General features: G+C 40.7%; 1 protein-coding gene across 5 annotated transcripts in view; it reads left to right on the top strand.

Annotated features, from left to right (window-relative positions):
* SORCS1 (sortilin related VPS10 domain containing receptor 1) overlaps positions 1–27,861 on the top strand; it is a 552,802-nt gene that overhangs the window by 184,119 nt on the left and 340,822 nt on the right. The window lies entirely within an intron of this gene.

Genomic DNA, 27,861 nt, shown 5'->3' on the forward strand with positions numbered 1-27,861 from the left:
CGTGGGCCCATGCCCGAACCAATCCCTGAAGTCCAGGAGAGCACGTCCTCTAATTGGTCAGGCCTGGATCACATGATGATCCCTGACCTGGGAGAGGGTGGAGACAAACTCTGGAGATGATATTCACACACGCACAGACAGACTAAGTGAGAGTCGTTATACAGAAAGGTGGGAGTGGTCTGTGGGCAGACCAAAGCTAGTGAGTGTCGACCACATAAGATCAGTGGGGGGGGGGTTCCATTACCTGTCAGTTCACATGACTGGGAGAGGCTGCCTCTTGGCTTTCAGTGTCACTGCTGAGGTCTAGGGAGAAAGACTGCAGTCACCCTGTTTGTGTCAGGTGTCCCCACCCCCCACCCCCCCCACCCCCCCCCCCCACCCCCGCCGGTGCAGTCAACAGTGGCTTGGGAGGGAAGGTTGATTTACATGGAAGCAATTTGGTTTCGGGGCCTGCTCCTTATTGGGGATTGCAGTGGTCATACAAGAGGAGGCTCATGTCTATCCAGACACCCCAGAGGAATCTACCAGGCCTCACAAGAAGATTGTTCATTAAATTTCATTTTCACCTGATGTCTATTTTCTATTAGGCTTGACATTGTGTACAAGAAGCCCCAAATAAATTGTCTCTGTGCCTTAGGAGAACCCTAGTAGACCAAAGAAAAGGCTAGATTCTGTTCTTTTGTTTGTTGTCAGGCATTTCAATTATTGAGCTCTTTCCCCAAGTAGGAGGTCAATTATGCAGAGTTTCTGTCCCAAGGAAATTTATGTAACTGATTTCAAGTGTGGGAAGTTTGGTAGGAGCCTCAAAAAGTACAGTTCTTTAGTACATTAAGGGCCTGACTCCTGCTGTATTGTTTAAATTCAGTACCTATTCATCAGCATCTCTGAGTAAGCTTATGCTTCCTTGGAAAGTTTCTCTAATGTATGTGCATAAATGAAAGTAAAAGCCAGCTTTTACTGTGCAGTGCATCTGCCATGTAAAGTGTCGTTGGCATATTAGAAAATTAAAAGATGTGCAGTTCTGTCTCAGTGGGACAGAGGCAGAGCAGCCGTAACTCCCAGCCTGAGTAGTCCTGGGAAGCGCATATTGGAGGGATGTGAGGAACAGCTTGTCCTGGATTGCTGGAGCTCACGCTCAGCGTGCTGCTTTCTCTCTGATGGGGCACTATTACTGATGCCTCAGTCCAGGAAGAATATTCTTTTCTTATCTTAAGGGAGGGACTTAGTGAAATAAAAATGGCATCACGTTCCAGTAGTACCAGACCTCCCTTCTGAGGGAGCAAACTCCGTGGGCTTAAGCCTGGGAAAGCGTGACAAGAATGACCTGCTGACTTTTCCATCTTAGAATCAATTTCACTGGAAGATATATACATACGTATACATATACACACGTGCACATATATACACATAATATACACATATGTACAAGTAATAGGTGTGTATATACCCATTTCTATTTGCTTTTCTAACATCCCCACAATAGTCACTTGCCATATGTGTGATGTTCTACATGTCATATGTGGCAAATGATTCCTGCGGGTGTTCTATGTTATTGCAACTGCTCGTTTTAATACTTTGATGGAAGAGTGCATGCCTGAAAAGACAATTTAGAAAAGAGGAAAGGAGAAAAGGGAATATTTAGAATACTTCACAATTGCTTTTCAGGGCTGCATTTTTTGAGTGGCTCATGGTGCCCATATTTGGTCTTTAGGGGACATTTTGGGGGTGTTAACGTAGAGGTGGAGAGGGACAGGCCTGGGTGGGTCAAGGATGGAACCAGGAAGAGAGGTCCTCATGATTCCACGTCATCTGGAAGGAGACTAGACTGCTAAGTGTTGACTCATTTTCTCCTGTACCAGCTTGTGCAATCTTCTCAGAAAACCTGCCTATGCCAGCCGTCGGGGGCTTCTTAGGGGCACAGGCCAGGTTTTAGAGATACTCAGGACACTCACAGCACTGAATGCAGGACTTAGCACATAGATAGTGCTCAGTAAGTATCTGGTTTTGCATAGACCAGTGAATACTACAATTTTGTCTCTACTGCATGGTCACTAACATATAACTCTCTTTCTCACTCATTTATTCAACAAACATGAATTGATTAACTCCTCTAGGTCTTATATTGTTCTTATCTAGGGAAGGAAAGTTGGGTGAGTACATAGATCCATAGCATGTAGGTTCTGCCCTCCAGGACTTCATTGTTTAGAGAGACAAAGATCTTTGGACAGTTAAAGTGAGAGAGAACTGTACTTGCCTGTAACCTGCCTCATGTAATTGTATTGAGGGAGATACTTACGCAGCACCCAGAGCTGCCAGATCCCAGTAGTGTTGCTTCTTTACTTTGCTCATGTGTATATTTTCTCTTCTCAAGTAGACTTTACGTCCTTAAACCCAACACCTTGCTGGTTTCATGGTAATGGCAGCGATGCTGTTGCTCATGAAAATAATGACGACAAGAACAAAAATTAACTTTGATCGAGCACTCATGATGTGTCAGGCACGATGCTCAGTGCTTGACTTGCGTTATTGCATCCTCCCAAAACATTTTTACAGTGTGCCGAGGTCACGCGATTTGTCAATAATAGCCCACACACTTACAGGCATGTTAGGTATAAACTTCAGTCATTTCACTGCTTATTGATCATCCAGAATCCCATCTGTCTTCTGCGGGATCTTGCTGTACATAAGTAAACAACATTTTAATCATATATATATGTATACATGTATGTATCTATATATCTATAATATGATTGTTATATACATATATGTATATTAAAAATAGGGTTTTCAAAGTGCTATGACATTTCGAGCAGCATTTGCCCGATTCCAGAAAAATACTGGGCCACAGGGAAATGGCTTCTTGCCCAACAAATAGATACACGCGCTTTTTGATTGAGCGCACATTCTTTACAACTTTGACCGGCTGAATAGTCCAAAGGGGGCAAGTGGCAAACGTCTCTGGGGTCTCGGAATAGGAGAGAAGCCAAGAAGCAGCTGACCTTGCAGTGATGTTCTAGGGCTTTCAACCTCACGGAGTCCACAAACCCTGGCTGACAGAGCGAGATGCCGCTGTACCAAATGAATGAGCTTTGGTTCCCAGTTGGTCTTGCCATTGATTACACCTTAATCCTGGAGCAAGTTGTTGATTTTGTTTTTGTTTTGTGTTGTCGTTCACTCAGGGAGTCAAACTGAGAGGAAAGGGGGATGATCCGACACAGGACAATTAACTACACCTCAGTATCTTCTCTACTTTCCAGTGGATTAAGCTGTGAGATTTGGTAGAGCTGGCGATTTTACCATACTGAAGCAAGATAAGCTTAAAGGTTGAGATAAATAAAATGTCAAAATCTAGATACAGTATCTCTGAGAAGAAATTATCATCTTTTTTCCCTCTGTGCCAGGGTAATCAGCATTCTGCTGAGAGAGGCGTAGCTGGTGAGGAAGCCCTAGGCAATTCTGGAAGGACTAAAGGTGTACTCTCTTAAAGGGATACACAACCTGCAGTGTGTCTGTTGTAGAGCTTGCCTGGCCTGGCTGACTTCTCGAACTCCCTAGTGTCCTATTTTCTGATCCACATGAAACACAAGTTTCCGAACACATCTCCACAGTTATGTACTTCTCAAGCTGCAATACCTGCTTTTGTGGGATGAAGGAGCATATAGTTAAGGCGGAGAGAATGGGTTAGGCCATTTGATTCTGCACTGGGAGCCAGCCCTGTTTCCTTGTCACGGGAGTCACTTTGCTTCTCCTTGGATGTTACACACTGCGATTATCAAGAGATGTTTCCCAGTAGAGTCTTTGTGGAGAGAATGGCTGTAGAGTGCCTTGAAGCAGCATCCGTGTGGGGCTGGCTTCAGCCAGTACTTTCTGGAGAGCTCAAGGGATTCAGGCTGACAGAAGCTGACCTGAAGACGGTGATCTCTGCCAACCCTGTGGGTGATTCCCATTAGCCGGAAGCTTCTCTCCCTTTCTACTCCTCATCCAGGGGAAAAGCATAGAGCGTCTTGGATAGATCATTAGTCTCAGCTTTGAAGGATGTTGTGCTACACAACAGCTTTCACTCAGCCACAAATACAAGAATAGAGAATGGGGGTAGTCATCGTAAAAAAGAAAAAGAATAAAGCTAGAGTGTGAAATTTCCCTGCAGAAGGGCTCTTTGTGTTACACCAATCCAGTGATGCTATTCATTCATCCCTGTGTTTGCAAATGTTTAATGCCTTCCCCATCTCCCTGAGGAGAGAGCCAAGCTCCCCAGCAGGATCAGGGGGTGCTTAGGCTTCTGGATTCCTTTGAGCTTTGTAACTCCCACTCCCATCCCCATATTTGTGTCATGCAGAGCTGCTTGGGGGTCCTGGACTTATAAATTCATTTGATTAAATCTTATTTTATTTTCAAAAAATCAAGAAGAAAAGTATGTTCATTATAATGAACCAAACAGTGCAGAGGCAAACAAAAAGTGTTAGTAGTCTTTTACTGTCCACACTGATCCAGCTTCCCTGAGGTCGGTGATGGTAAGAGTTTTGTGTGATTCTGTCCATATCGTTATGACCCAACTCAAAAATACCAACACATACATACGTATGTGGACCACTTTTTGTTTGTTTGAGAAAGTAGGAGTAACTGTTCATAGGACTCTGACAACTTGTTATTTTCACTTAACAATGAGTTATGGGTGTCTGTCCAGATGAATACACTAAGAAAAATGGGTCAGGTTTATAAGCATTAAGTAGTATGGATGTTGTATACTGAATTTAACAACTGCATCCTTAATTAAGTTATGTAGTGCTTATTTTGAGCCAGGAAGTATTTTCAGTGCTTTTTATCCTCATAACAACCCTATAAAATAGGCACTACTAGTATCCCAGGTTTACATATGAGAGAAGTGAGGCTTAGAATTAAGGCTTAAAAATTAATGTGCCCAATGTTCATGTAGTCAGTAAGTGTCAGAGATGGATCCTGAGTGTGTTCTGTTAACTCCAAGCTACACTATTTCTCCATGACCTTTTTACTGGATTGTTATCTGATTTCTACAATATTTGCTATTACCTATAGTGCTTCAATAAACATGTTTGTAAACATGTTGTTACATTTTGGGTAATTTTCTCTTTGTAAAGTACTCTAGAGTCCTAAAGGGGATATTGCTGTATCAAAACCAAATGCATTTATAATGTTAATAGATACCTGAGATTACTTTCCAAGATGGTTAGGATAATTCATATACCCACAAGCAATAACAGACTGTGCATTTCCCAATGATTTCACTAGCACTGGGTATTTTCTTTTTTTTTTTTAACATCTTTATTGGAGTATAATTGCTTTACATTGTTGTGTTAGTTTCTGCTTTATAACAAGGTGAATCAGCTATACATATACGTATATCCCCATATCTCCTCCCTCTTGCATCTCCCTCCCACCCTCCCTATCCCACCCCTCTGGGTGGTCACAAAGCACTGAGCTGATCTCCCTGTGCTATGCAGCTGCTTCCCACTAGCTATCTATTTTACATTTGGTAGTGTATATATGTCCATGCCACTCTCTCACTTCATCTCAGCTTACCCTTCCCCCTCGCCGTGTCCTCAAGTCTATTCTCTATGTCTGTGTCTTTATTCCTATCCTGTCACTAGGTTCTTTAGAACCTTTTTTTTTTTAGATTCCATATATATGTGTTAGCATATGATATTTGTTTTTCTCTTTCTGACTTACTTCACTCTATATGACAGTCTCTAGGTCCATCCACCTCACTAAAAATAACTCAATTTCATTTCTTTTTATGACTGAGTAATGTGGCAATGTATATATATGCCACATCTTCTTTATCTATTCATCTTTCGATGGACACCTAGGTTGCTTCCATGTCCTGGCTATTGTAAATAGAGCTTCAATGAACATGGTGGTACATGGCTCTTTTTGGTTTTCTCAGGGTATATGCCCAGTAGTGGGATTGCTGGGTCGTATGGTAGTTTTATTTTTAATTTTTTAACAAACCTCGAAACTGTTCTCCATAGTGGCTGTATCAACTTGCATTCCCACCAACAGTGCAAGAGGGCTCCCTTTTCTCCATGCCCTCTCCAGCATTTACTGTTTGTAGCTTTTTTGATGATGGCCATTCTGACTGGTGTGAGGTGATACCTCATTGTAGTTTTGATTTGCATTTCTCTAATGATTATTAATGTTGAGTATCCTTTCATGTGTTTGTTGGCAATCTGCATATCTTCTTTGGAGAAATGTCTATTTAAGTTTTCAGTCCATTTTTGGATTGGGTTGTTTGTGTTTTTGATACGGAGCTGCATGAGCTGCTTGTAAATTTTGGAGATTAATCCTTTGTCAGTTGCTTCATTTGCAAATATTATCTCCTATTCCGAGGGTTGGCTTTTCGTCTTGTTTATGCTTTCCTTTGCTGTGCAAAAGCTTTTAAGTTTCATTAAGTCCCATTTGTTTATTTTTGTTTTTATTTCCATTTCTCTAGGAGGTGGGTCATAAAGGATCTTGCTGTGATTTATGTCATAGAGTGCTCTGCATACGTTTTCCGCTAAGAGTTTTATAGTGTCTGGCCTTACATTTAGGTCTTTAATCCATTTTGAGTTTGTTTTTGTGTATGGTGTTAGGGAATGTTCTCATTTCATTCTTTTACATGTAGCTGTCCAGTTTTCCCAGCACCACTTATTGAAGAGGCTGTCCTTTCTCCATTGTATATTCTTGCCTCCTTTATCAAAGATAAGGTGACCATATGTGCGTGGGTTTAATCTCTGGGCTTTCTGTCCTGTTCCATTGATCTATCTTTCTGTTTTTGTGCCAGTACCATACTGTCTTGATTACTGTAGCTTTGTAGTATAGTCTGAAGCCAGGGACCCTGTTTCCTCCAGCTCCGTTTTTATCAAGATTGCTTTAGCTATTTGGGGTCTTTTGTGTTTCCATACAAATTGTGAAGTTTTTTTGTTCTAGTTCTGTGAAAAATGCCAGTGGTAGTTTGATAGGGATTGCATTGAATCTGTAGATTGCTTTGGGTAGTAGAGTCATTTTCACAATGTTGATTCTTCCAATCTAAGAACATGGTATATCTCTCCATCTATTTGTATCATCTTTAATTTCTTTCATCAGTGTCTTATAGTTTTCTGCATACAGGTCTTTTGTCTCCTTAGGTAGGTTTATTCCTAGATATTTTATTCTTTTTGTTGCAATGGTAAATGGGAGTGCTTTCTTAAGTTCACTTTCAGATTTTTCATCATTAGTGTATAGGAATGCAAGAGATTTCTGTGCATTCATTTTGTATCCTCCTACTTTACCAAATTCATTGATTAGCTCTAGTAGTTTTCTGGTAGCATCTTTAGGATTCTGTATGTATAGTATCATGTCATCTGCAAAGAGTAACAGCTTTACTTCTTCTTTTCCGATTTGGATTCTTTTTCTTTTTCTTCTCTGATTGCTGTGGCTAAAACTTCCAAAACTATGTTGAATAATGGTGGTGAGAGTGGGCAACCTTGTCTTGTTCCTGATCTTAGTGGAAATGGTTTCAGTTTTTCACCATTGAGGATGATGTTGGCTGTGGGTTTGTCATATATAGCCTTTATTATGTTGAGGAAAGTTTGCTCTTTGCCTATTTTCTGGAGGGTTTTTATCATAAATGTGTGTTGAACTTTGTCGAAAACTTTCTCTGCATCTATTGAGATGATCATATGGTTTTTCTCTTTCAATTTGTTAATATGGTGTATCACGTTGATTGATTTGCATATATTGAAGAATCCTTGCATTCCTGGGATAAACCCCACTTGATCATAGCGTATGATCCTTTTAATGTGTTGTTGGATTCTGTTTGCTAGTATTTTGTTGAGGATTTTTGCATCTATGTTCATCAGTGATATTGGCCTGTAGTTTTCCTTCTTTGTGACATCTTTGTCTGGTTTTGGTATCAGAGTGATGGTGGCCTCGTAGAATGAGTTTGGGAATGTTCCTCCCTCTGCTATATTTTGGAAGAGTTTGAGAAGGATAGGTGTTAGCTCTTCTCTAAATGTTTGATAGAATTCGCCTGTGAAGCCATCTGGTCCTGGGCTTTTGTTTGTTGGAAGATTTTTAATCACAGTTTCAATTTCAGTGTTTGTGATTGGTCTGTTTATATTTTCTATTTCTTCCTGATTTAGTCTCGGTAGTTTGAGCTTTTCTAAGAATTTGTCCATTTCTTCCAGGTTGTCCATTTTATTGGCATATAGTTGCTTGTAGTAATCTCTCATGATCCTTTGTATTTCTACAGTGTTAGTTGTTACTTCTTTTCCATTTCTAATTCTGTTGATTTGAGTCTTCTCCTTTTTTCTTGATGAGTCTGGCTAGTGGTTTATCAATTTTGTTTATCTTCTCAAAGAACCAGCCTTTAGTTGTGTCCATCTTTGCTGTTGTTTCCTTCATTTCTTTTTCATTTATTTCTGATCTGATCTTTATGATTTCTTTCCTTCTGCTAACTTTGGGGTTTTTTTTGTTCTTCTTTCTCTAATTGCTTAAGGTGTAAGGTTAGGTTGTGCAAGTTTTTTCTTGTTTCTTGAGGTAGGATTGTATTGCTATAAACTTCCCTCTTAGAAGCTGCTTCTCAAAGATTTTGGGTCATCGTGTTTTCATTGTCATTTGTTTCTAAGTATTTTTTTATTTCCTCTTTGATTTCTTCAGTGATCTCTTGGTTATTTAGTAGTGTATTGTTTAACCTCCGTGTGTTTGTATTTTTAACAGTTTTTTTTTCCTGTAATGGATATCTAGTCTCATAGCATTGTGGTCAGAAAAGATACTTGATATGATTTCAATTTTCTTAACTTTACCAAAGCTTGCTTTGTGACCCAAGATATGTTCTATCCTGGAGAATGATCCATGAGAAAGAAAAAAATAAAGTAAAATAAAATAACGTTATTAAAATAAAAAATAATTATTAAAAATAAAATATTAAAAGGTAATATAAAGAGGAAAGGAGGAAGATAGCAACCAAACCAAAAAAAAAATCCACCAATGATAACAAGCACTAAAAGCTATACTAAGAGAAAAAAAAAAAAAGACAGAAGAAACCTAGGACAAATGGTAAAAGCAAAGCTGTACAGACAAAATCACACAAAGAAGCATACACATACACACTCACAAAAAGAGAAAAAGGAAAAAAAAATATCTATATATAAAAAAAGGAAGAGAGTGACCAAATCAATAAACAAATTTACCAATGATAATAAACTCTAAATACTAAACTATGATCAAACATAAAACCAGAAACAAATTAGATGCAGAAAGCAAACTCCAACTCTACAATTGCTCCCAAAGTCCACTGCCTCAATTTTGGGATGATTCGTTGTCTATTCAGGTATTCCACAGATGCAGGGTACATCAGGTTGATTGTGGAGATTTAATCTGCTGCTCCTGATGCTGCTGGGAGAAACTTCCCTTTCTCTTTGTTCGCACAGCTCCCGGGGTTCAGCTTTGGATTTGGCCCCGCCTCTGCATGTAGGTCTCCTGAGGGTGTCTGTTCTTCTGAGGGCATCTGTTCTTCGCTCAGACAGGATGGGGTTAAAGTAGCAGCTGATTAGGGGGCTCTGGCTCACTCAGGCTCCAGGGGAGGGAGTCGTACGGAATACGCGGTGAGCCTGCGGCGGCAGAGGCTGGAACGATGTTGCAACAGCCTGAGGTGCGCCGTGTGTTCTCCCGGGGAAGTTGTCCCTGGATCATGGGACACTGGCCGTGGCGGGCTGCACAGGCTCCTGTCAGGGGAGGTGTGGATAGTGACCTGTGCTTGCACACAAGCTTTTTGGTGGCTACAGCAGCAGCCTTAGCGTTTCTTGCCCGTCTCTGGGGTCCGTGCTGATAGCCGTGGCTCGCGCCTGTCTCTGGAGCTCGTTTAGGCAGTGCCCTGAATCCTCTTTCCTCGCACACCCCGAAACAATGGTCTCTTGCCTATTTGGCAGCTCCAGACTTTTTCCTGGACTCCCTCCCGGCTAGCTGTGGCTCACTAGCCCCCTTCAGGCTGTCTTCACGCAGCCAACCCCAGTCCTCTCTCTGGGGTCTGACCTCCGAAGCCCGAGCCTCAGCTCCCAGCCCCCACCTGCCCCGGCGGGCGAGCAGATCAGCACCGATCCTCTGTGTGGGAATCTCTCCGATTTGCCCTCCACATTCCTGTTGCTGTGCTCTCCTCCATGGTTCCGAAGCTGCACCCCTCCGCCACCCGCAGTCTCCACCCGCAAAGGGGCTTCCTAGTGTGTGGAAACCTTTCCTCCCTCACAGCTCCCTCCCACTGGTGCAGGTCCCATCCCTGTTCTTTTGTCTCTGTTTTTTTCTTTTTTCTTTTGCCCTACCCGGGTACGTGGGGAGTTTCTTGCCTTTTGGGAGGTCTGAGGTCTTCTGCCAGCATTCAGTAGGTGTTCTGTAGGAGTTGTTCCACATTTAGATGTATTTCTGATGTATTTGTGGGAAGGAAGGTGATCTCCACGTGTTACTCCTTCGCCATCTTGGAGGTCTCTGGTATTTTCAGTGCTTAAAATTTTGCTAGTCTGTTGAGTGAAAATGATGTCTTGATCACAGTGTTTTAGGGGGTATTTCCCTGACTACCAGTGATACTGAGCATCTTTTTATATGTTTATTGGTCCGTGGCAATGTTTAACCATTTTCTCCACCTCCCCTTTCCCACTAAGCAAAGGTAGTTGTTCCTTCCTCAGTAATCCTGTAGTGTATTATGTATCTTCATCTTATAATAGTTGTCAGGTGTATATTTATTTGGTTCAGTTTAACAAATAACTACTTGTCCCCATCTCTGTGGTAGGCACTGTGCTAGGTAGACACTGGAAATATAGGTATAAGTAAGTAATTGCTCCTTCCCTACAAAAACCCAAAACCTAGTGAAGGGCAGACACTCAGTGGGTGACTATACAAGTGTGGCAAATGCAGTGTAAAAGTTAGGCACAAGTTCTTGTCCATGTTCATCTATTTCCATACCAGCTTGGAAACTCAAAGACTGTGATTTTCTCTTAGTTATTTTTGTTTGCTTGGCACCTGAAATAGAACTTGGCACATATATTAAGTATCTTTTTTTTTTCTTTTTTTCTTAGAAACAGTATATTAAGTAATGGTTTAGGGTTTCTGAAAGCCAGGTCTGTTTCTTGTACTTTTTTAATCCTAAGTTTTAACCTCATGCCTTCCATATAGGAAATACTGTTTTGGATAATGTGCTACATGACCTTGTGAAATACCATTGTATTACACTCAAGAGTAGGAACACAGCCAGCACCAGGTGTGAAAAGCCCAGATTCAAGTCGAGGAACCCATTTATGTCCATAGGGTACTTGGCATGCATGTTGGGCCCCTTGATTTTGTCAAAATCTTCCTGCACACCACCACCACCATGAAGGCTGTTTCTACTAGAATCTGGCTGAGCTCTGCCTAAAGATGCTGCAAGCCTTCCTGAGATTTCTGTGAGGCTCTGGCCTCAGATTGCATCTTTACACTCCTCATTTGCCTCAGTGATTGGCTCCGTTGAGTTCTCCACTTCTCCTTTTAGCAAATAATGGATGAGATATACACAAAAGCTATCATTGCCCTGACAGTATAGTAAATTTATCAGTATGACCTCAGGAAACAATAAAGAAAATTTTACTAGAGAAAAAGCAGAACAACTGGCATTCCAACATCAAATCTGGTTATAGATTCGGTAAGAGTTTAGGATGTCAGTTTTGGTATTGCTGCTTTGCCATTGAACACTACATGGTGGAATCTTACATCCCTGGGGTCCCTTGAGATTTAGGTCACCACCATCCAATTCCAGTAGGAGCTCAAGGCTTCCATATCCTTATAACCCCTCAAAGGGATTTCCTCCTCACCTGATGCTTTGGTCCATCCTTTGAAGCCCAAACTTGAGCTTATTACTAATAAGTAATTAAACCGTGGAGAGTAAATGCTCTTTGAGTATAGAGCTTTGTACCGGGCACAAAGAAGGTCAAAAGATACCCAGGACACAATTTAATTCTTACCTTCTACCAACATAGAGTCTCATTTTTCAGTCAACATGACTATCTCCTCCTCATTTTTTTAGGTCTCAGCCTGAATATCGGCTTATTTTTTAAAAAAACATTTATGTCCACCTTATTAAGAAGAGATCTCTTGTTTCTTTCTGCCATAGGTCTTTGTTTATTTCATTCATTGCACATGTCATGATCCATAATGATTCTATTTATTACTTGTTTATTGACTGATGCCACCACTAGAATATAAGCTCCCTGAAGGTAGAGATATTATCTTATTTTCCACTGTATTTTGAATGCCCAATAAAGTACCAGGCACATAGACCTTCAAGTGAGATATATCAGATTAATTGAATGTGTAAATAAATACATGCCTGGAATCATGATACATGGTGTGAATCCAGATATGAATAAGATTTGATTATTGCCCTTAAGGAATTCACAGTCTAGCGGGAGAGAGATAGATAAATGAGAAATTATATTGGTGCGTCAAGTGTCATAATAGAGGTACTGTAATATGCCCTGGGTTGAAGAAGGGAAAGCTTCCTGGTTGAAAGGATATCTGATTTGAATCTTGAAGAACAAGTAGGAATCAGACAAGTAAGGGAGGCTAATTGTTTATTTACTGAGTAGCTACTGTATTCTAGGCACCTTTAGGTGCTGATAGTGTGGCATATTGAGGAAACTGTAAAAGACGGCAGTACACCCTGTGTATGGACAGGGTATTTGGAGATGATTTTGGAAAAATAGAAATAGGACAGTTCATATTCTTCTGGGCTAAGTATTCTGATATTTATCCCAGGTGAAGTAATACACTTGGGGCAAGGGGGGTACTTTATGAAATATGAATTTTAGGAAAATAAATGGATCTTGGTGTCATGGTGAGTATTCACGTGGAAGAGAGCGGAACTCGTGACCATGAGAACAGTAGTCAGTGAAATAAGAGCTGAGAAGGGGCTGACTTATTTTAGGGCGTGAAGGAGTGGAGTATGGGATATGGGATGGGTGGTGGTGGTGATTTCAATAAACCTTATAAAGTAAAAATGAATAGGACCATTTGGATAAGGGAGAAGGTGAGAGGAAGAGACATTTCTTCAGTGATGTTCCTGCCTTTGTCTTGGGTAATCCAGTGAGTGGCAAGGTTATTTACTGCATACGTCTGCTTTGTCGACATCTACCGAGCACTTACCCCTAGTGAATGAGAAAAAGGATATAGAGACAACTCTTTCAAGGAAGAAGCTGTGAAGAGACCTAAAGGAAGAAAGATGCTTTTGCATAAAAGAGGTCATTGGGGCTTCCCTGGTGGCGCAGTGGTTGAGAGTCCGCCTGCCGATGCAGGGGACACGGGTTCGTGCCCCAGTCCAGGAGGATCCCACATGCTGCGGAGCGGCTGGGCCCGTGAGCCATGGCCGCTGAGCCTGCGCGTTTGGAGCCTGTGCTCCGCAACGGGAGAGGCCACAACAGTGAGAGGTCCGCGTACCACAAAAAAAAAAAAAAAAAAAACTAAAAAAGAAAGAGGTCATAGACTAAAGGAATATTTTCCTTTCCTTAAGTGAGGACAACCCTGTTTTATGGGTGTTGAATCCATGGGAAGAGAATGAAAATGTAGAACTTATGAGGGAATAAAACTGGTCAAGGATTGAGTGGCAGGGTGTGTATGGACTTGGAGCTTATATGGGGGGTGATCCAGCTATGGTCAATCAAGGTGGGTGAGGGGTGGCCAAAAGGAGGAATGTTGCATCTCTTTCACCAAGAAGGGAAGTCAGATGGTTTGGAGGAGCTGCTGAGGAAACACAAGGTGGGACTACTCAGGGAAGGCAGTGCTGGGCAATGAGGAGACACAAGGTGGGACTACTCAGGGAAGGCAGTGCTGGGCAATGAGGAGACACAAGGTGGGACTACTCAGGGAAGGCAGTGCTGGGCAGTGAGGAGACACAAGGTGGGACTACTCAGGGAAGGCAGTGCTGGGCAGTGCTGAGACCCCAGCCCAGGTTACAGCCTGGAATCAGCATGGCTGTGCTTTCACTCCAGTGAGCCGTGGGTCATCCTCAAGAAAGCAGTTGGTTGTGTAGTTGCGGAGAGGTGTTGGAGAAGGACAAGAAAGCAAGGGGGGCTGGGGGGGGCGGTGAGTAGTAGATGAAGGGATCTGTGCCAAACAGAGAAGAAAGTGAAGCTGGGGGTTGGGGGAGGACGGAGAGTGAACCGCAGGATGCCCAATCCAAGCATGTGTAAAAGCCTGAAGAACACTGACGAAGTAATATCCGGAGGAGTGCGACTTTTTAAAATATTAAACTTAGACCATATGTAGCCCCCAGGGGACTCTGTGAAAAGGAACCGGTCAGAGCAGGTGGAGCTAACCAGAAAAGCCTCTTCTGAAAGCTGCTGCTGAGGAATCCACCCAGCTCTGTAGGAGAAGGAGCTGCTCCCTTTCTGCACGCGTGTGGGGCATCTGGCTCTGCTTGTCAGGCCCCCACGTTTCTGAGCTATTCATGAGTGAGAACTCACCTCCACATCTTGGGGGGACACTAGCAGCCTTCTCTGGAGGGGTTATGGTAGATTTTCTCCAGGTGGCTACTAACTCCAAGGCTAAGACTTGTGGACCACATCTGGTAGTCACTGATAGCTTTGTCAAGAGAGAGCGGCCAGCCCAGATGTCACATTGGAGTGATGTTGATTTCCTTTCTGGTCACTCTTTTCTTCTTATCACAATTGCCCTGGAGCCCATGCCAAAGATGTGCTTCTTTCATATTTAAAATTCTGTTTTTGGAATTTAATTTTCTGGACTCTCAATAGACCTTGCCTTTGGCTTCTCCTGTCTTTCTCCTGTTGGGTATTTATAGTACTTGACTTTGATCACTCCCCTTAGTATATTTCTCAATAAAGGAAGATCATTGTGTGTTCCAGCCATGGTGAACTACTTGTAGGTTCTGCCAAACAGCATGTGCCCTTGGAAGGCCGTTCCATAAACAGGGTCAGCACTTGGGCTTGGGCACTGGATGCCCGGGCATAAATCCAGACTCTGTCCACTTACTAGCTCTGAGATGGCAAGGAGGTTTCCTAATCTCTCTGCTTCATTTCCTCCTCAGAAATGGGGCTGTAATAGTATTTATGTCATAGGATTATAGTGACACATCTTAAACACACAGTAAATAATACAAAACAAACAAAACCCTTAGAGCTTGTACTTCTGTGGTCTTCTTTTCTTCTTTGCTTGAAATGCCTTTTCCGTTCCACGCTATTTGTCTAATAAATGATAGCCATTTATACTGATGGTTTACTCTGTGCTAGACACTTCTCTAAGAGCTTTTTATGTATCAACCATAAAGTAATCTCAGTACCCTCTGAGTTTGGTCCTACCATTATACCCTTTTTATAGATGAGGGTTCTTGTGCCCAGAGTCGTAGGATACTAGGCAGTAGAGAAGAGATCTGAGTGCAGACGGTCTTGATCCAGAGCCCAGGCTTTGAACGCCACAGAGATCATCTCTTGTGTGATCCCCTTCCTGACCACGACCTTCCACGTAGAGTAAATCACTGCTCACGTGCTCTTTCTGTTGTACTACTTTGAATCATTAGCACTTCCTGCGTATTTATCCCCCTTACAGGGACCATCTTGAAGGTTGCCTATTATCTTATTTACCTTTGTATCCCAGCACCAAGTACAGTTCTTGGCCCATAGTAGGTGTTCAGTAAAAGGAGTGTCAGGACAATAGATTGGGGAGAGAAGATTTAAAAAAACAAATTATCTGTGTCATCTGCGGATTTAGTTAATTGATGCAAAGCTTGCCCCATACTATATATCACAGGTGGTCTCAGGGTAACAGGAGGTAGTTTACTCAAATGTCAGGTCTTGCTGTCATTCATTGTTGTTGCACATGAAGGAGGTGAAAAATATTTAATTTGATTTCAGCATGCAGATTGACACTGCCGTGCTGCACATCTGTAATGATGCTTCTGTGAGTGTTGGAAGCTGGTATGATGGTAAAGGGGAGATGAATTTATTCCTATTAGTATCCCCTAGTTTTTCCTTTGGCTAGCATTGGAAGGCTGTTTAAAAACAAATGTAATGTTGGACCCTTTTGAATTCCTAATCCTGAGCAATGCACACTGTGCTGTCACCAGAAAATTACCTTTACGTAGGAGGGTAGGGGCCCCCATCACAGACCAGGCTCATCTCTGAGCAAAGGCCAGGGGAGCCATGCGTGTCAATGAAGCTGGCGCCTAGGGATGGGGGCTTTGCTCTGTGCGTCATAGGACACAGTGGATGAAAGCAGCACTACCTGGAGAGTTTTAGAGAACACGTTTTCTTATTTCAGGTGCAGTTTCCGAAATACCGTTCATCCATAAGTCAAGCTGGGGCATTTTGGGCTCTGTTCTCCTCTTTCCAAAGGGAAATGGTGTGCGTAAGACTTATTCCTCAGCACGGCTTTCTTTCTTTCTCCTGCTGGGATGTATTAGCAAGGTCATCACCTTTGGTTTATTGGCTTCAAACAATCTGTGATTGCAGAGGATTATGACTTCTTAGCTTGCAGAAGCAGGAGGTGCAATCGATTCATGAAAGGCACAGGACCTTTCTTTTTTTTTTTTTTTTCTTTTAAAAAATGTACATTTCTGCCCGCTTTTCTGGGGACCAAGACTTAAAAGAGCTTTTTGAAAAGAATTTATCATTGAATGTCCTGCTTCATTGTTTTTTTCAAATAAGAACATTGAATCAGGCCAGTGTGAACTTAGCTTGAACTCTTTGAGTTTGAAAGAAATAAGATGACTTTACAAAAGTCTGTCTTCTTCCCCTTCCCCAACTCTAAACCGAATTAATTGGGAAATGTATACCCATTGCAGTATTACAAACAGATACCCTTTGAAATAACTGGGGATTTGGATTAGCCATACCTACCGGTTGATGAATAAGTTCTCTTTGATAGGGCAATAATTTTTTTCTCTGAAAACTCTTAGAATTTGATTAGTATTTATTGCAGGATCAGTTTTCTGACTTATATTGACTGCATTTCCCAGCTTCCTGGATCACCCTTTCTCAACTTGTTGTTGCCTTCTTCCTAGCTGGGAATCCATTGCTTCTGACCTCAGAGAAGTGTCAGCATTGAAACTCCCCTCTCCCTTCTACATTGCATGGGATAGTTCCTCTTTGGGGGTTACAGAAAACAATTACAAAGACCTGTCTCTTGAGAACTGAACAAACAAATGTTTTGCCATGGAGACTGCACTTGTACCAGGCTGCAGGGGGTTCTGGTCTGCAGTAGCCTTGGCAAATAGAGCTTTGCCGACACTGAGTGCTTTGAGTTACTGCTGCACGATAGAGGTCTGGCCTCTGAGTTCTCCTTCTTGGCATCTCTGCAGAGGTCAGAGGCTGATGCTCTGAGGCTGAGATGACACATGAATCTGTGGACTCTGCCTATACCCACCACTATTTTTGTTTGGGTCACTTTGACAGTATCTGCAAAGCTGGAAGGCTCTTACTCAACAAAGACCCTACTTACTTATTCATTGGGCAGTCTAAGCTCATGATACGATGACTCCTCCAATCACCGGGAAGCATGTGGGACCAGGGAGGTGGGGGGCAGTGAAGTCAGCTACTATCTGAACTCCAGGCCTTTGATCCACCTGTGTTCCTCATCTTCTCCAGATATAACTCTGAAAGATATATTCAAAATGAAAATTAGGGCCCTTTCTCTTATTCCAAAGACTCACTGTAGTAGGGCAAAGGTCAAGGTGCAGGTAGCATTCTAGTTTATAATGGTAAACGTCAAACTGATGGGTATGTGCTGTGTAAGCCCCTGAAACAGGACTTGCAGTCTAGATCAGAGCGAGACTGTGGATTTGGGTCCCTCTTCCCTCCACTTCCTAGGCCTGCTTTTGTCATTGATTTGACACTTTCTACTACCTGATAGTTCCCTACGCCCACTGGAAATAATGCTGCCCTTCCTTTTCATATGGATTCTTTATGGAAAAAATAGTTGAGATGGTTACTTAATCTATTGAAGCCTTAGTTAATACTACCCTTTCTGGTTTTTCTTTTCCTCATCTGATCAGTTGGGCTTTTAATAGTTCAGCATTTCAGACTCAAGAGAATATACATGCGCTATTTTAAGATTAGACTAGGTTTCCGTTGCATTTAACCAAGGGCAGAAATTTATCAAAAACAGCGTGGACACAAAGAGCTGCTAGTGACTTTGTCTGTGTAGGACCATGCCCTGCCATGTCTGAGAAGTCTACTCTTTCCACAGTGCTTTTAAAGTTGAGCCTTGAATTATATTCAAGAACAATCTTTGCACTTGATGCTTCCTTTTGAGGGAATGCAGATGACATTTGCTTCTGGGGCTTATGTCAAACCTGTCATCATCAAGGCCACGTCTGATCTATGGAGGAAGTGAGTTCAGTAAATCCCCGAACAGTACCTCTGCTTCCAGCTTCCCAGAGTCCATGAAAACCTAATCCCCCCCACAAGTACATCTCGTGTAGGTTTATTGTGAGGAAAAATGTATTTGAAGCTCCAGATGCATAGTAGGGTCTCATTACATGTAAGTTCCCTCTATTAATAGCATTTTCCATACATTCTTCTTTGCCTGATGCCTGCTGTTATTAGTATAGATCCCTGGAATGATGTTCTGGGTCTGAGAGAGAGCTGGCTGTAAGATCCGTTAACCAAATGGAAGGTTCTGTCTTGGATTTGAGTGTCTCTTCACTACATTTCTTCGAAGATGTGTGCTGTTTGCTGGGCGTAGGATCTGGGGAAGTGAGTTACTTGCCATCCTGTTGTTTTGCCTAAGACAATCATGTAACTAGTACCCACGAGATGCCGATCAGGTCCCATGTGAAAAGGAGAAGAAAAAAGCTCACTGAAGTGCCTGTGTCTCAACTCATGGCTTGGGGCCCAGGCAAAATTTAGAAAAGAAGGGAGTTGGCTGTTATGTATAAAATAGATAAGCTACAACACAGGGAATATAGCCAATAGTTTAGAGTAACTCTAGCTGGAGTATAACCTTTAAAAGTTGCAAATCACCGTGTTGTACACCTGTAACTTGTATAATATTGTACATCAACTATATTCTAATCTAAACAAATAAAGTCCCTATAAACAGGGATACCGAGGCCCAAAGCTTAATGACTTATACAAAGTCACACAGCTAGTAAGTGACAGAGCCAGCACCCTAACCCAGATCTCCTACATTCTCACACACACACACACACAAAGGAATTGAGATTTTTCAACAATGAATCAGTTTTTAAGAATAGTTGGCTTCTTGCACCATCCTGCAAAGATCACTTTTGCAGATTTTCAGAAGGTAGTAAAAATGTGCTCCAATCAGATGGTGATAGGGATGTGTATTCAAAAGAACAGAGCATATGGGCTGCCGGTTCTTAAGTTTAATTCTGAGGTTTCAAAGTTTCTAATGTTAGAAATTCTAAATGAAAATTGAATGCGCTTCATCTCCTTGAATTTTCCTCAGACTTTTGCGAATATAATCAAAATTGTAAATCCATTAGAGAGATAACTACTTTGGTCCATCCTATGAAAAGTAAATAATATATCCTGCGCATGTTTGCAATTTGGTGTGAACACGCCCTGTGTGATCTTAGCACTGCCACTAATTGTGTGATCTTAGGCAATTTTTTTTTAATTTCATAGAGTCTTGGGCTCCTCGTTTATAAGAAGAAAAGTTTGTACTACATGGACTCTGATTTTAACCTAGCTTTAACATTCATATCTCTAAGAATTGTCGCCCCAAATATTTGCCTTGTTCAAAGCCGATGTCCTCATATATTTTAGGCTGCTAATGAGAAAATGTTAGTACCCCTGTTTCTTCTAGGATTTGTTTTTTCCTTAAATGTGTCCATCGCAACTCATTACTAGCTGATCAGAGGCAGACAGACCAGTCAGCTCTCCAGGTTTTGCAGGTTGGAAGCCTCATATTTCATAGCTATTAAATTAGAGAACCCATACGCCAAGTAAAATGATAGAAAAGAGAATTAATGACCTTAACTAAATTACCTTATGTCTTTGAACCTTAATTTCCATATCATATTGAGGATAATAACGACTCCATCAGTCAGGTTACTGTAAAGAGTAAATATCTTTTTTAAAGAACTTGCCTGGCATGTTTTAAGTTATAAGTGGTAGAAACACCACTGAAACTTAGGTCTTCTGATTGTAAAGGAAAAGAGGAAAAAGAGTTAGTGATCATTTTCTGAAAAGCCTATGTGAGCCTCAGTTCCTTCAATGTAAAATGGGTATTTCAAAAATTCTTTCCTTAGCTAAGGTTGCTAGAAATATCTGGTAACTAGATATCATGATGGTCCACAGGCTCTGCAATTTATAAAGTGCTCTGTGGATGTTAGTTATCCCTAGTCAGGAGTGGGAGCAGGGAAAACTTGAACCTGTGCTTTCCTCCACTAGGGCAGAGGGCACCCTAGACGCAACTGTCCAAGTACCATTGTAATTCACTAGATATTGGACTCCTGGAAAGTAAGTGTTTAGTTTGCAATTTTTTTGCCTTGTAGCACTGAAGCAGAGAACAATGCTTGTCACATAGTGAGTCCTCAATAAGTATCTGGTTAATGAGTCTGTGAATTAATAAATCAGTGATTTATTTTAGTTTCTATCCTATTGATCATATGCCTGGCAATATGCTGAGTACATTTCATACTCAGCAGCTCTTAATCCTGGGTACATTAGAATCTCCTGGGGAACTTTTAAAAATATTATATATGTGGTCCCACCCAGGACTAATTGAATAAGAATCTCTGGGAATGAGCCTGGAACATAAGTAGTTTCAAAGCTACCCAAGTGATTTTAATGAGAGAGAGACACATAGGATCAATGAACTCTTTGATCCATTGTTTTCCTGGGGTTTGCTTGACTGGGCTGCTTGCTAATGTTTCCAGTTACTTACTTCTGGGCATCTGAATTTCAGGGACCATGTTCTCCCATCTTGCCATTTGTCATGGCTAAAGTTTTCTACATTAACAAGGGTGCAAATTTATTATCCACATTAAGCTTGTGATCTCTTTTGCATCTAGTTCTGAAACACAGTTGTGCTGTCCATGCAAATCATAAACTTTAGATCCTTTTGTAGTGTGAAAGAAAACATGTCAATCAGGATGGAGAAAATTAACGTTGACTAAGATCACTGACATGTTGTGAATTGCAGAGGCCTGGGTCTCAGACTGGTTTCAGAATAAAGCTATTGGTAATCTCTCTATAACATTATGAGATAAGGCAGTGCCTGGGAGGTGGTTTGATTTAGAGGCTAATACTTATTTAAGTGTTAATTTGCAACTGTATTGGCACAAACCCGCTAAATATTGCCATTGCCACTAGGGGGAGTACTTATCTTGAAGGTATTTTGGATTCTACAGAGGGCCGAGCAGACAGGCTCATTCTGCACTTTTGTTGAAGATGTCCTTAGAGTAAACCTTTGTCTGGCTTTATCATAATTATGTTACTTTGTTTTTCATGGATGGTTAACATGATCACACTTTTTTCACTCTTAGTTCCACTAAAGTGTCATTTTGCCCAAGAAGCAAATAGTAAGTCACGCCATAGACAGGTGTACACACACACGATGAAGACTAGTAGGAAAGATCGCTATCACTCTGGGGCAACAACACATACCTTTGCTTTGTCGCCCAGTGACAAAATTAAGTAACAACTCAAGATTCCAGTAATAACACAGGGCGACAGGAGTGCTGTGAGGTGCTTCAGGGAAGAAGGATGATTAGATGCCAAATGGATGGTATCAGGGGAGCTATCTGCAGCCAAATGTGAAGTTATTTTTACTAAAGGCAGTGATTTCTACTCTGTTTTTTTAAAAACCTCAGGGTATCTCCAGGTATTTCAAAAAAATGTCATACAATTCTCAAAAATAATAATATACTTGTAGGGCATATTAATATCATAGTATGCTTTTAGCAGTAGGTGTTGAGGTGGGTGAAATTCACATAATGTCACTGCTCCAAAAATGAGGGATGGACAGCTGATCAGCTCAACACATCATTTATGCGTAGGAACACCCCCAGAGTATAACTGTCAGTGTCCCCAAGTTCTGTGTGTCTTGAGCCTTCTGGAAGCATGCAAGTCTGTGATTATTCCTGCTGTTCTGAAAGAATCTGCGTATTTTTCCCCAGACATTTTTCCTATTTCATTGGCATGCATGACCTGGATTTGCAGTGCATTTATCTCCTGTCACCCTTCGGTTTCTCTTTTTGCTCTTACTTTTGATTACAAAAATGTTTTTAAAATAATGGATGGTAGTTAATACACAGCATGGCAGGCAGGAAAAAAATGAACAATGGTGGGCTAATAGACTATGAGATAGACTATGCTGTCTGCGGATCAGTACTGACATATACGGCCCCATAAAAAGGACTTATCCCTGACCTTAAACCAAAATCATTCTTGAAAGTTTCCATTATTCATAAGGCACAATCCATGAAAACTGCAGGAGGCTGTCCCATGATGATGCCTCTGAGCTGATGGCTCTCCAGTTCAGGAGTTAGAAACAAGTAAACATCTGTATTTGTGCCCTTGGGGAGGTTGCCAACTTACAGAGAAAGAACCTTACACTGGAGTCCAGCATGGTGAAACTGAGTTTTCCACCCTTATTACCAAGTATTTCCCCTACCCCCTTCCACTCTCTCCCCACGGAATTTTGAGACCCTTCTCTTGAAGCTGCTTTTCACTCCATCCCATTGGATGTATTTCATCACTTTTCTGTCTTGCTTCTATTCTAAACCCTTTGATGATAGGACAACGTTTCTTTGTATGTCCCTTGCCTACTAGAGTGCCTGGCACATTCAGTAGGCTCATTAAAATTAATTAAATGAATGAATGAATAAAGATCCAAAAGAATATTTCTGGAATTCTCTAGGTAGGATCTAAGTGCAGTCTCTTCCCAAGTATTATTGAACCCTCAGAGTCTGCCAGGAGGGGAAGGGCAAGACAAGGATTTCCAAATCTTCTCAAAATTAGGAAAGAAATCAGACAGTCAGTATTTACTTTCCCAGGATTCTACTCCACAACATGTGGCTTTTCCAGAATCACACACCACAGTTTGGGGGAATCCCAAGGCCAATCCATCTGCATTAATGCACCTCACAGCCAGTTATACTGCAGTTTGACTCTAGGAAATCTTATTGCAAAGCTCCACTGGAATCTACTGAGACTGTCCTGTCTTTGAAAGTCAGATTCCGTCACATCTGTTCTTGGTTTACTAAGGCTTTTGATCAGATATGACTTGTGGAGGAGGTCATAGAAGCATTAGGCCACTAGGGTTCCTGGACTTTTGATAGAAATTTACCTGACTCACAGTGAGATTAAAACAAACAAAACGAAGAGTCCTGACTCCTGAGGACCACTATGTTTTCCCAGATTCTATTAAGAAAAAATAAAAAAAACACAAAACAAGATGCACCTGATCCAGGCACTTGGCACCTAGGGACAGCTCTCCTGTATTGATGCCGTGCCTGTGAGCTGACTATTTTCTTCAATAAGAAGACAATAGTTTATAATGAGGTGAACAAATGCACACGTGCATGCGTAAACCTACACGTGCTATAGCTTCTGCATATTCGCAGTGGCAGCACGAGGCAAGACTAGCGGAGTGTTCTACAAATAATTTGTATTCAGATATACAGCAGCCGGGCCACTTACTTTGCTGGGTAAGCTGATGGCTGTTTATTGTAAGTGTAATGACTCTGTTAGGAGTGACCTTTCCTGGTGATTTTCTAACCAATCAGCCTTAACCCTTTAATTGATTATTTTTCGTAAGCAAAAGGGGCCCTCGTGTCCCTTCTCTCTTAGCAATCATTCATTTTACACCATACTCAATTAGTTTCGGAATTTTAATGACCCCTCACCATTTATATTCATCTTTCTGGCAGGGATCTCAGCAAATGAGTGTTCTGATATATACTCTGTGTGTGTGTGTGTGTGTGTGTGTGTGGTCATTTGTTTGTTATAGAACTTTGCTGACTACTCTAAAATTCTGCCAAGAATAGCAACTTAAGTGACAGAGTTTGATTTTCTATACATTCAGGACACTAAAACAATGGAGGGAAAATGAACCAGAAAGCCTGCAAAACAGCCTTTCTTGAGTGATCTTCTTTTCCAGAAGCTGATTAGGACTCTGATCTGTCTCGGTGTGGCTTCATTAGTAGAGAGAGGGAAAGAGGAAGGAAAAAGCCTTCTCTTTTATTTATTTATTTTTTAAATTTAATATAATTTATTTTTTATACAGCGGGTTCTTATTAGTTATCCGTTTTATACATATTAGTGTATATATGTCAATCCCAATCTCCCAGTTCATCCCACCACCACCACCACCCCCAGCTCTCCCACCTTGGTGTGCATACATTTGTTTTCTACATCTGTGTCTCTATTTCTGCCTTGCAAACCAGTTCACCTGTACCATTTTTCTAGATTCCACATAATATGCGTTAATATACAATATTTGTTTTTCTCTTTCTGACTTACTTCACTCTGTATGACAGTCTCTAGATCCATCCACGTCTCTACAAATGACCCAGTTTTGTTCCTTTTTGTGGCTGAGTAATATTCCATTCTATATATGTACCATATCTTCTTTATCCATTTGTCTGTCAATGGGCATTTAGGTTGCTTCCAGGTCCTGGCTATTGTAAATAGTGCTGCAGTGAATATTGGGGTGCATGTGTCTTTTTGAATTATGGTTTTCTGTGAGTATATGCCCAGTAGTGGGATTGCTGGGTCATATGGTAATTCTATTTTTAGTTTTTTAAGGAACCTCCATACTGTTCTCCATAGTGGCTATATTGATTTACATTCCCACCAACAGTGTAGGAGGGTTCCCTTTTCTCCACACCCTCTCCAGCATTTGTTGTTTGTAGATTTTCTGATGATGCCACCATTTTGACTGGTGTGAGGTGATACCTCATTGTAGTTTTGATTTGCATTTCTCTAATCATTAGTGATATTGAGCAGCTTTTCATGTGCTTCCTGGCCATCTGTATGTCTTCTTTGGAGAAATGTCTATTTACATCTTCTGCCCATTTTTTGATTGGGTTGTTTGTTTTTTTTAATATTGAGCTGCATGAGCTGTTTATATATTTTGGAGATTAATCCTTTGATTGTTGATTCATTTGCAAATATTTTCTCCCATTCTGAGGGTTATCTTAGTCTTATTTATGTTTTCTTTGCTGTGCAAAAGCTTTGAAGTTTCATTAGGTCCCATTTGTTTATTTTTGTTTTTATTTCCATTACTCTACGACGTGGGTCAAAAAAGATCATGCTGTGATTTATGTCAAACAGTGCTCTTCCTAGGTTTTCCTCTAAGAGTTTTATAGTGTGCAGTCTTACATTTAGGTCTTTAATCCATTTTGAGTTTATTTTTCTGTATGGTGTTAGGGAATATTCTAATTTCATACATGTCATTTCGGGACATGTAGCTGTCCCGTTTTCCCAGCACCACTTATTGAAGAGGCTGTCTTTTCTCCATTGTATAGCCTTGCCTCCTTTGTCATAGATTAGTTGACCATAGGTGTGTGGGTTTATCTCTGGGCTTTCTATCCTGTTCCATTGATCTATATTTCTGTTTTTGTGCCAGTACCATATTATCTTGATGACTGTAGCCTTGTAGTATAGTCTGACGTCAGGGAGTCTCATTCCTCCAGCTCCGTTTTTTTCCATCAAGATTGCTTTGACTATTTGGTGTCTTTTGTGTCTCCATAAAATTTTTAAGATTTTTTGTTCCAGTTCTGTAAAAAATGCCTTTGGTAATTTGATAGGGGTTGCATTGAATCTGTAGATTGCTTTGGATAGTATAGTAATTTTCACCATATTGATTCTTCCAATCTAAGAACATGATATATCTCTCTGTCTGTTTGTGTAATCTTTGATTTCTTTCATTAATGTCTTGTAGTTTTCTGAGTACAGGTCTTTTACCACCTTAGGTAGGTTTATTCCTAGGTATTTTATTCTTTTTGTTGCAGTGGTAAATGGGATTGTTTCCTTAATTTCTCTTTCTGATCGTTTGTTGTGAGTGTATAGGAATGCAAGAGATTTCTGTGCATTAATTTTGTATCCTGCAAGTTTACCAAATTCATTGATTAGCTCTAGTAGTTTTCTAGTGGCATCTTTAGGATTATCTGTGTATAGTATCATGTCATCTGCAAACAGTGTCAGTTTTACTTTTTCTTTTCCGATTTGGATTCCTTTTATTTCTTTTTCTTCTCTGGTTACCGTGGCTAGGATTTCTAAAACTATGTTGAATAATAGTGGTGAGAGTGGGCATACTTGTCTTGTTCCTGATTTTAGAGGAAATGGCTTCAGTTTTTCAACATTGAGAACGATGTTGACAGTGGGTTTGTCGTATATGTCCGTTTTTATGTTGAGGTGAGTTCCCTCTATGCTCACTTTCTGGAGAGTTTTTTTTTATCATAAATGGGTGTTGGATTTTGTCAAAAGCTTTCTCTGCCTCTATTGAGATGATCATATGATTTTTACTCTCCAGTTTGTTAATATGGTGTATCACATTGATTGCTTTGCATATATTGAAGAATCCTCACATTCCTGGGATAAATCCCACTTGATCATAGTGTATGATCCTTCTAACGTGTTGTTGAATTCTGTTTGCTAGTATTTTGTTGGGGATTTTTGCATCTATATTCATCAGTGATATTGGTCTGTTATTTTCTTTATTTGTAGTATCTTTGTCTGATTTTGGGATCAGGGTGATAGTGGCCTTGTAGAATGAGTTTGGGAGTGTTCCTTCCTCTGAAATGTTTTGGAAGAGCTTGAGAAGGATGGGTTGTTAGCTTTTCTCTACATGTTTGATAGAATTCACCTGTGAAGCCATCTGGTCCTGGGCTTTTTGTTGGAAGATTTTTAATCACAGTTTGAATTTCATTAGTTGTGATTGGTATGTTCATATTTTTTATTTCTTCCTGGTTCAGTGTTGGAAGGTTATACCTTTCTAAGAATTTGTCCATTTCTTCCAGGTTGTCCATTTTATTGGCATATAGTTGCTTGTAGTATTCTCTTATGATGCTTTGCATTTCTGCTGTGTCCATTGTAACTTCTCCTTTTTCCTTTCTCATTTTATTGATTTGCGGCCTTTCCCTCTTTTTCTTGATGAGTCTGGCTAGTGGTTTATCAATTTTGTTTATCTTCTCAAAGAACCAGCTTATAGTTTTATTGATCTTTGCTATTGTTTTCTTTGTTTCTATTTCATTTATTTCTGCTCTGATCTTTATGATTTCTTTCCTTCTACTAACTTTGGGTTTTGTTTGTTCTTTCTGTAGTTCTTTTAGGTGTAAGGTTACATTGATTATTTGAGATTTTTCTTTTTTCTTGAGGTAGGATTGTATTACTATAAACTTCCCTTTTAGACTGCTTTTGCTGCATCCTGTAGGTTTTGCATCATTGTGTTTTTGTTGTCATTTGTCTCTAGGTATTTTTTGATTTCCTCTTTGATTTCTTCAGTGATCTCTTGGTTATTTAGTAGCGTATTGTTTAGCCTCCATGTGTTTGTGTTTTTTACTTTTTTTTCTCCTGTAAATTACTTCTAATCTCATAGTGTTGTGGTTGCAAAAGACGCCTGATATGATTTTAATTTTCTTAAATTTACCAAGGCTTGATTTGTGACCCAAGATGTGATCTATCCTGGAGAATGTTCTATGTGCACTTGAGAAGAGAGTGTAATCTGCAGTTTTCTGGTAGAATGTCCTATAAATATCAGTTAAATCTATCTGGTCTATTGTGCCATTTAAAGCTTGTGTTTCATTATGAATTTTCTGTCTGTCCATTGGTGTAAGTGAGGTGTTAAGGTCCCCCACTATTATTGTGTTACTGTCAGCTTCCTCCTTTATAGCTGTTAGCATTTTCCTTATGTCTTGGGGTG

The sequence above is a fragment of the Stenella coeruleoalba genome (genome assembly GCF_951394435.1).
Source record: "Stenella coeruleoalba genome assembly, chromosome: 16".
Classification (NCBI taxonomy): Eukaryota; Metazoa; Chordata; class Mammalia; order Artiodactyla; family Delphinidae; genus Stenella; species Stenella coeruleoalba.